This window comes from Mandrillus leucophaeus, unplaced genomic scaffold (genome assembly GCF_000951045.1).
Source record: "Mandrillus leucophaeus isolate KB7577 unplaced genomic scaffold, Mleu.le_1.0 Scaffold45, whole genome shotgun sequence".
NCBI lineage: Eukaryota > Metazoa > Chordata > Mammalia > Primates > Cercopithecidae > Mandrillus > Mandrillus leucophaeus.
In genome coordinates, this window is record NW_012104809.1 from 1,481,140 (window position 1) to 1,489,154 (window position 8,015).

The window sequence follows — 8,015 nt, forward strand, 5'->3', positions numbered from 1 at the left end:
AAAGTACCACAGAGATAAGCATGGATTGTGCCTTAAAGAATTATATGTAGCATAAAATTGGTTATATTTTGTTCTGTAAGAGGTGGAAAGCTATTAAACATTTTTAACCAAAATAATGACATGCTCACACTGCTGGTAGTTGTTGATTGGCATTGCCAGGAAAGTATTAAAAATATCAATTTACTCAGAATTTCTGCAGGTATAATATATATGTTACCCATATATCCAGGGAATCTAATAATAAATTTACTTTAGAAAAACATGTTTCTGCAAGAAGAATTTTAGCTGTACAAAACAGGAGGATTTGAGCTTAATTACAATATTCTTCCAAAGATTCAGAAAAAAGAAATAAACTTGATACTCATCTGTTAACTCTGGCTTTCTTATTATTAATATCTGCATGGAATATTTTGCCTAATCTTTTACTTGTAACTTATCTGAGTCTTGTATTTAAATTATTTGTATTCCTTCAAATATTTCTGGGCTTTGTTCTGGAATGGAGTTGAGTTACTTAAAAGCAATTTGAACCTTTCAAGGCGTATTTTTTAAATAATTTCAACTTTTATTGTAGGTTCAGTGGGTACATGTGCAGATTTGTTACATGGGTATATTGTGTGATGCTGAGGTTTGGGGCATGAATCTAGTCACATAGGTGGTGGGCATAGTGCCTAATAGACAGTTTTTCAGCTCATGTCCTCCTCCTTTCCTCCCCGCTCTAGTAGTCCGTAGCATCTACTGTTCCCATATTTATGTTCATGTGTACTCAATGTTTAGTTCTCACTTATAAGTGAGAACACAGAGTATTTGGTTTTCCGTTTTTACCTTATTCCATTTAAAATTATGGCCTCCAGCTGCATCCATGTTGCTATGAAGGACGTGAATTTGCAAAGGACATGAACAGACACTTCTCAAAAGAAGACATACAAGCAGCCAACAAATATGTGAAAAAAAAAATGCTCATTATCACTAATCATTGGAGACATGCAAATCAAAACCACAATACGATACCATCTTGTACCAGTCAAGACACATTTTTAACCTTGTTTACGGGAGTTCAGGATAGCTTTTCATCTAGGACTCACATGGCCCCATGAGAGAGTCTTTAATATTTTGTAGACTCAACCTTGTGTATTAAGAGCTCTTTTCATTTTGGCTGGTGGGAATGTGAATGATCTTTGACCCTGTATAATTTACAGGGATTATTCTACTTGATATTATATAAATTCCAGGGATTTTTCTATGTCTGCTAGTGTTTTCCTGAACTCAGTACTCAGCTGTAGACTTCAGGAAAACACTGCATGTCTCCACAGTTCTCTCTCTTCCTCCCTCTGTCTAGTCTCTGGCCCATGAATTCTAGCCCTCTTGATTTCCCTGAACTCTGAAGTTCCTCAACCAAGAAATACAGCCAGCCTCTATTTGAGTTTCTTGTGCTTTTTTCCTAGAAACTGCCTTTGGTCAGTAAGATGGAGCGATCATATGGTTCCACTTGTGTGTAATTTTTCTCTCAGTTCTCAGTGCCATGCCCTGCATGTGATCCAAAATCTAAGAACATTGACTTCAGGTATTTTATCTTTTTTTTTTTTTTAATTCGTTAAGGTAGAAGAGTGAACTTGGTCCCTGACACTTTATCATGATAAGAGGTGGCAAGTTCAGGAAAACTTATATTTGGCAAATGGTATATGGGAAAGGTAGAGACTGATTTGAAAATGTTTAGGAAGAGAAATCAATAAAAATTGATTGTTTAATCTGATATAGGTTGTGAGAGTCGGAAAACAACCTAGAACAACCAGTTTGTTACACTTTACATGGTTAATATTTCTTGTCCCTTTCTTTAACTCTCTCTGTTTCCTATTGCCCAGTATTCTGTTTATTCTCTAGGTTCATTTGACATGAATGTATAAATGCATTCCACCATTTATTTATTTTACATGTAAGTCTGCCCTCCAACATGCACCTCTAGGCCACAATTATATCTAATCAACCTTTGAATATATTTTGATAAATTAATGTTACAGGCTATTTTCACTGTATATTGTTATAGGAAGAAAATATCCACTGAGACAACATATTGATCATATTAATGAACTAGGACATTTCATGTGATAGAAAAATCTCCTACTGTTCTCTATCATTTTCAATATATACATTTGAGAATAAATTTATATTGTTGGGGTGAATTCCGAATATACAAAATAGCCACTTATTGATTTGGGTATGAAACTGTTATTTGGAATCAAATATTGAGACCTATTGATATTGAAATAAGGAGGACCTTATCTTGTTGTACAAATATAAATTAAAATTTAAAAGATGTCTTCTATCTACTTAAATTATTGCATTTTAGGATACCACTATAGGGATACTAAGGAAGCAGAAATAGAAACACATAGAGGAAAAATAATTTTTAATAGATGTATAAAACATTTTTCTCAGTATAAAAATCTTCCTGGCCGGGCGCGGTGCCTCACGCCTGTAATCCCAGCACTCTGGGAGGCCGAGGCGGGTGGATCACGAGGTCAGGAGATCAAGACTATCCTGGCTAACACGGTGAAACCTCATCTCTACTAAAAATACAAAAAAAAAAAAAAACTTAGCTGGGCGTGGTGGCAGTGCCTGTAGTCCCAGCAACTCAGGAGGCTGAGGCAGGAGAATGAAGTGAACCTGGAAGGCGGAGCTTACAGTGAGTTGAGATCGCGCCACTGCACTCCAGCCTGGGTGACAGAGTGAGACTCTGTCTCAAAAAAAAAAAAAAAACTTCCTGAAAGTGGAATAACACTTTCCCAAATTCTATTCTCCAGGAATGAAATAAATTCCAGGTGGGACTAAGATGTGAAAATACAATGGTGAATGGTTATTTGTTATGAATCGACAAATGTTGATTTGTATTTGAAACAAAAGTTGTTTTCAAATGTAATTAATCTTAGAAAATTAGTGTCTGATTTTATATTCTACCCTAAATACATATTTAAATCTTATTCCTCATAAAGAATGATTAGGTAGGGAACAAATATGAGCTTTGCCTCCCAACTTGAAATTCTTGATCTTTTCATGCATATGTTTAAAAAATGTTAAGTTTTTCTCTCAGGTTAACAAATGGATGGAATGGCATCTTATTCAGTAATAATATGTGAGTGTTTTATTGCTAAAGAAATGGAATGCCACCCTGGTTGCCTTCCAAAACCCCAAATTTGGGAGCACTTATTATGTCCAGTACTGACAAGGTAGAAAATAAGAACACTTGGACTTAGAAACAAGGAAAAAGTAAAAATAAATAAATAGATAAAAATAAACTCTCATACTGGTATAGTGCTCTAATGAGCTGCAGAACTCCATGCTGACTTCAGATGCCACCAGAATTAGAAACTAGACATTGCTTAGACCTCTGTTTAAAAAAAAAAAAAATTCTGAAGACTAACTACAACTAAATATGCTTTACTTTCAACCTTCTCTTTCATAAACAGAGAAAGGATCATTTACACATAACTAGGTAATGCAATAATGATTTTGAGATAGGGCTTGCTCAGGTTAGTATTTTCTGAATTGATTATATTATTTACATTTTTGCATGAATTTTCATTGCCATATAAATTATCAAAGTAAACAACATATGAAAGATTTCTAAACTTAAAGATAATAAACTGTAAGAATTTGAAGAACTAGCACACTGCTCATTCACTACATTTTCTATGTGAAAAAAAAGTATGTGAAAACATAAATTGAATATAGATTATTTACATGTGACTAGGGAGAATTGTTACAGATTGCAGTATGTGTCCTTCCACAATTCATATGTTGAAATCCTAACCCTCAGTGGAATGGAATTAGGACAGAGACCTTTTGGGAGGTAACTAGGTCATGAGGGTGGAGCCTTTACAATGGGATTAGTGTCCTTATAAGAAAACTGTTAGAGCAAGTAAGGGAGTCTTGTTTATGATTTCTTCTCTCCATCCTGTGAAGATACAATGAGTATCTGTGAAGAAAGAACAGAGCCCTTACCTGACATTGAATCTGCCAGCACTTTGATCTTGAACTTCCCAGCTGCCAATGATGTAGGAAATAAATCTTTGTGAAGTCAAACGTAGCATATTGTATTTGTTTGTTACAGCAGCCCAAACAGCTGAGTGCAATAATTATTGATTTTGAGGTAAACGTGTATGTCTATATATGTCTGTCTGCATGTATATAAATGTGTTTATGTATTGATATCACACATTTATTCACACTATGACTTGGATACCCAGCAACAATGTAGCTTTTTTATTTTGTCTATAACTATTATAGACGTCCTTACCTTCCATATATAGAAAGAATAATCTCACAATCTCATCAACTAACATTAGCCTGGCTATGATAACATAAATAGTCACTTTAAGTAATGTTCAGCCTCTCTAAGTAAACATGCTTGATCTTCAATAGTTCTCCTCATGTCCTGCACCTCTCTAAGATAGTTCCTTCACATCTAGTGTTTGGGTGAGGTTCTGTAACTTGGTGGTGTTTGAGAAGAGTCCTTAGATCCTCTGTGACGTTTTCTTGTTCCATTAATCTTAAAGGTAACATTCCTTATTCAGTAGCTCACTATATGTTTTTCTAGCACTTGGGGATTTAGTTAGGAGGTGATACGATCATGTCTTGTTTAGGTTTGTCAGAGCCCATGGTTTCTAATTCACTCACTCTCATTTATGAGGTAGTTGGCTTCAGGGACCTCTATTATATCTGCTATTGACTCACATTGGTGCCGAAGGTAGCCCAGGAAAACTAATTATCTCTGTGACCATGCTGAGCGTTCTAGCTTATTTGGAATGACCTCATACTGGTCCATCCAGAGAAACGTTCATCCCACAGCTGCACATTTTTATCAAGATAAATTCTATTGAGCGAGCACAGTGGCTCATGCCTGTAATTCCAGCACTTTTGGGAGGCCAAGGTGGGCAGATCTCAAGGTCAGGAGATCGAGACCATCCTGGCTAACACAGTGAAACCTCGTCTCTACTAAAAATATAAAAATTAGCTGGGTGTGGAAGCACATGCCTGTAGTCCCAGCTATTTAGGAGGTTAAGGCAGGAGAATCACTTGAACCTGGGAGGTGAAAGTTGCAGTGAGCTGAGATTGCACCACTGCACTCCAGCCTGGCGACAGAGGGAGAGTCTGAAAAAAAAATTAAAAAATTTTAAAAAAAGAATTATATTTAAGACTCCTCAATTATATGATATTTTAAATTATTTTAATCCTCAAATCTTGATAAACCTGAGTGTCTGATTTACTCTACTCTTGTCTATCAATTCACTTCTGATATCCTTTTAGCTTTCATAATACCTCCATTTTTAATAATTAAAATACTGGATGGGCGCAGTGGCTCACACCTGTAATCCCAGCACGTTGGGAGGCCAAGGCAGACGGATCACGAGGTCAGGAGATTGAGACCATCCTGGCTAACATATTGAAACCCCATCTCTACTAAAAATACAACCATTAGCCAGGCATGGTGGCGGGTGCCTGTAGTCCCTGCTACTCAGGAGGCTGAGGCAGAGAATTGCATGAACCTGGGAGGTGGAGCTTGTAGTGAGCTGAGATCTTGCCACTGCACTCCAGCCTGGGCAATACAGCAAGATTCCATCTCAAAAAAATAGCAATAATAATAATACATAATCTAAAATATTATTTTTTGCAAGAATTTTTATTGCCATATATTATCCATTTACTCTGATTTGATAATTTAATAATTTTAATAATTAAATTTAGAATTTGACAATTGTACTATTTTAAACTTTCATAATACCCATCTCTATTTCTAATCATTAAATGTATAATAGAATGTACATTAAACTTTCCAGATAATGTAATGTGTGAAACTTTTAGAACTGTCCCTATAATGCAATGCCTCGTGACATAAAGCAACAGTAGTCATAGTCTACACTAGGGAGAAAATTCTATTATTAGAGTTGTACTCATTTTCTAATGTTCTGTAACAAATTACTGCAACTTAGAACCGTAACATAATACCCATCTATTATCTCACAGTGCTGTAGGTCCAGGCATGGCATGGCTCGTTTCTTTCATCAGTTTCAAAAGGCAAGAATCAAAGTGGCAGAGGGCTTATGTTCTCATCTGCAGCTCGGGGTCTACTTCCAAGTTCACAGAGTTTGGTAAGTTTCAGTTCTTTGCAATTGTAAGATTGAAGTTTCTGCAGGTGTAAGACTGTTTTTAACTGTCAGTCAGAGGATGCTCTGATCTTCCTGAAGTTGCATATGTTCCTTATCACATGACCTTTTTCATGTTCAGAACCAGCCTAGGAATATACCCTTCATGTTGATCTTCTTTCATGCTTCAAATCTCTTTGCTAAGCAGAACTCAGTCAATTTTAAGGACACAACTGATTAGGTCAGTTCCACTCAAGAGAATATTCATTCTTTAAGTCAACCGTGTTAAAATAACGTAATCAAAGGACTGACTATGCCATTACGTATAGTTCTTAGCCACACTCAAGAGACAATGGTAACTGCGGGTTATTATAGAATTGTACTCTAATAGTCAATCATCATGACCTTTAATATGTCTAAACAAAAGTTAAAAGAACTTAGGAAATAGCTCTTTTACCAAGGACCCGCCAACATGGGCCGCATTCGCACCAAAACCGTGAAGAAGGAGGCCCGGGTCATCATAGAGAAGTACTACACGCGCCTGGGCAACGACTTCCACACCAACAAGCGCGTGTGCGAGGAGATCGCCATTATCCCCAGCAAGAAGCTCTGCAACAAGATATCAGGCTATGTCACGCATCTGATGAAGCGGATTCAGAGAGGCCCTGTAAGAGGTATCTCCATCAAGCTCCAGGAGGAGGAGAGAGAAAGGAGAGACAATTAAGTTCCTGAGGTCTCAGCCCTGGATCAAGAGATAATCGAAGTAGATCCTGACACTAAGGAAATGCTGAAGCTTTTGGACTTCAGCAGTCTGTCCAACCTGCAGGTCACTCAGCCTACAGTTAGGATGAATTTCAAAAGGCCTCGGGCACCTGTTTGAATTTTTTCTGCAGTGCTATATTATTTTCAATAAATCTGGGACAACAGCAAAAAAAAAAAAAAAAAAAAAGAATTTAGGAAATATATTTTCCTCTCTTAAGAATGGCTGTTTTTCCAATCTATAATCTTGTTGCCTGATCTTATTTTTAATGTCAGAAGCTGAATATTAGTAACTTTATTATTTTTTTTCTGATGTTGTGTTTGTACTTGTTTTTTTAACTTCTTCTTTCCCAAAATATCCACATGGGTTACTCCCTCACTTGATTCTAGTATATGATCAATTTCCATCTTTTAAGAAATATTGTTCTTGATCTTGTAATATTAACAGCATCATGACCTCAATTCTACATTTCTAACTTTTAAAAAATATATACCGCTTACATGTTATATAATTTATTTTACATGTATTTGTTTATGTCCTGTATTTCCTATTGAGAGAAAATGGCTTGTTTGTTTAATTGCTTGGTACCTCAAGTGCAGAAAAGTTTCTGGCACATAATAAGGTGTAATAAACATGCATTCTTGCTGTTGTTTTATGATGTCATGTATTAGAATTAAAACACGTTTCTAATTTTTTTTTCCACATAGTTGAAGACTGTGCTTACTTTTTCAAAAAGCAACGTTGAGATTTTTACAATACTAAAACCAATGTTTAAGAAACGGAAAAATGTATGTCCTTTTTTAGCAATCAACAAGAAATTTTAGACAACTGAAAAAATGAGAAATAAGACAATTTAACAAAACGATGATAGTTATCCTCTTAAAACAGCTTTGCTAATTAGTTTGTAGAATATAACTCAATCATTTCATTGATTCCTCCATATTCATAATTATATTAACTATTTTGCATTTATGAAATGGAATAAATGATGTGTATGTTTTTTAATAAAACATAATTACTTAAATAATTAATGCATTGTTTAACAATGTTAAGTCTTCGAAATCTATTGACAATACACAAAAGAAATTAAAGCCAGGTATGGCATTTTCATTTAGAAA

At 35.5% G+C, this 8,015-nt stretch overlaps 1 pseudogene across 1 annotated transcript; it reads left to right on the plus strand.

Moving 5' to 3' along the window:
• The first annotated feature begins 6,591 nt into the window (after window positions 1–6,591).
• On the plus strand, window positions 6,592–7,065 carry LOC105549645 (annotated as a pseudogene). The gene has a single exon (XR_001007585.1). The product of XR_001007585.1 is annotated as a 40S ribosomal protein S17 pseudogene (transcript).
• Window positions 7,066–8,015: the final 950 nt, after the last annotated feature.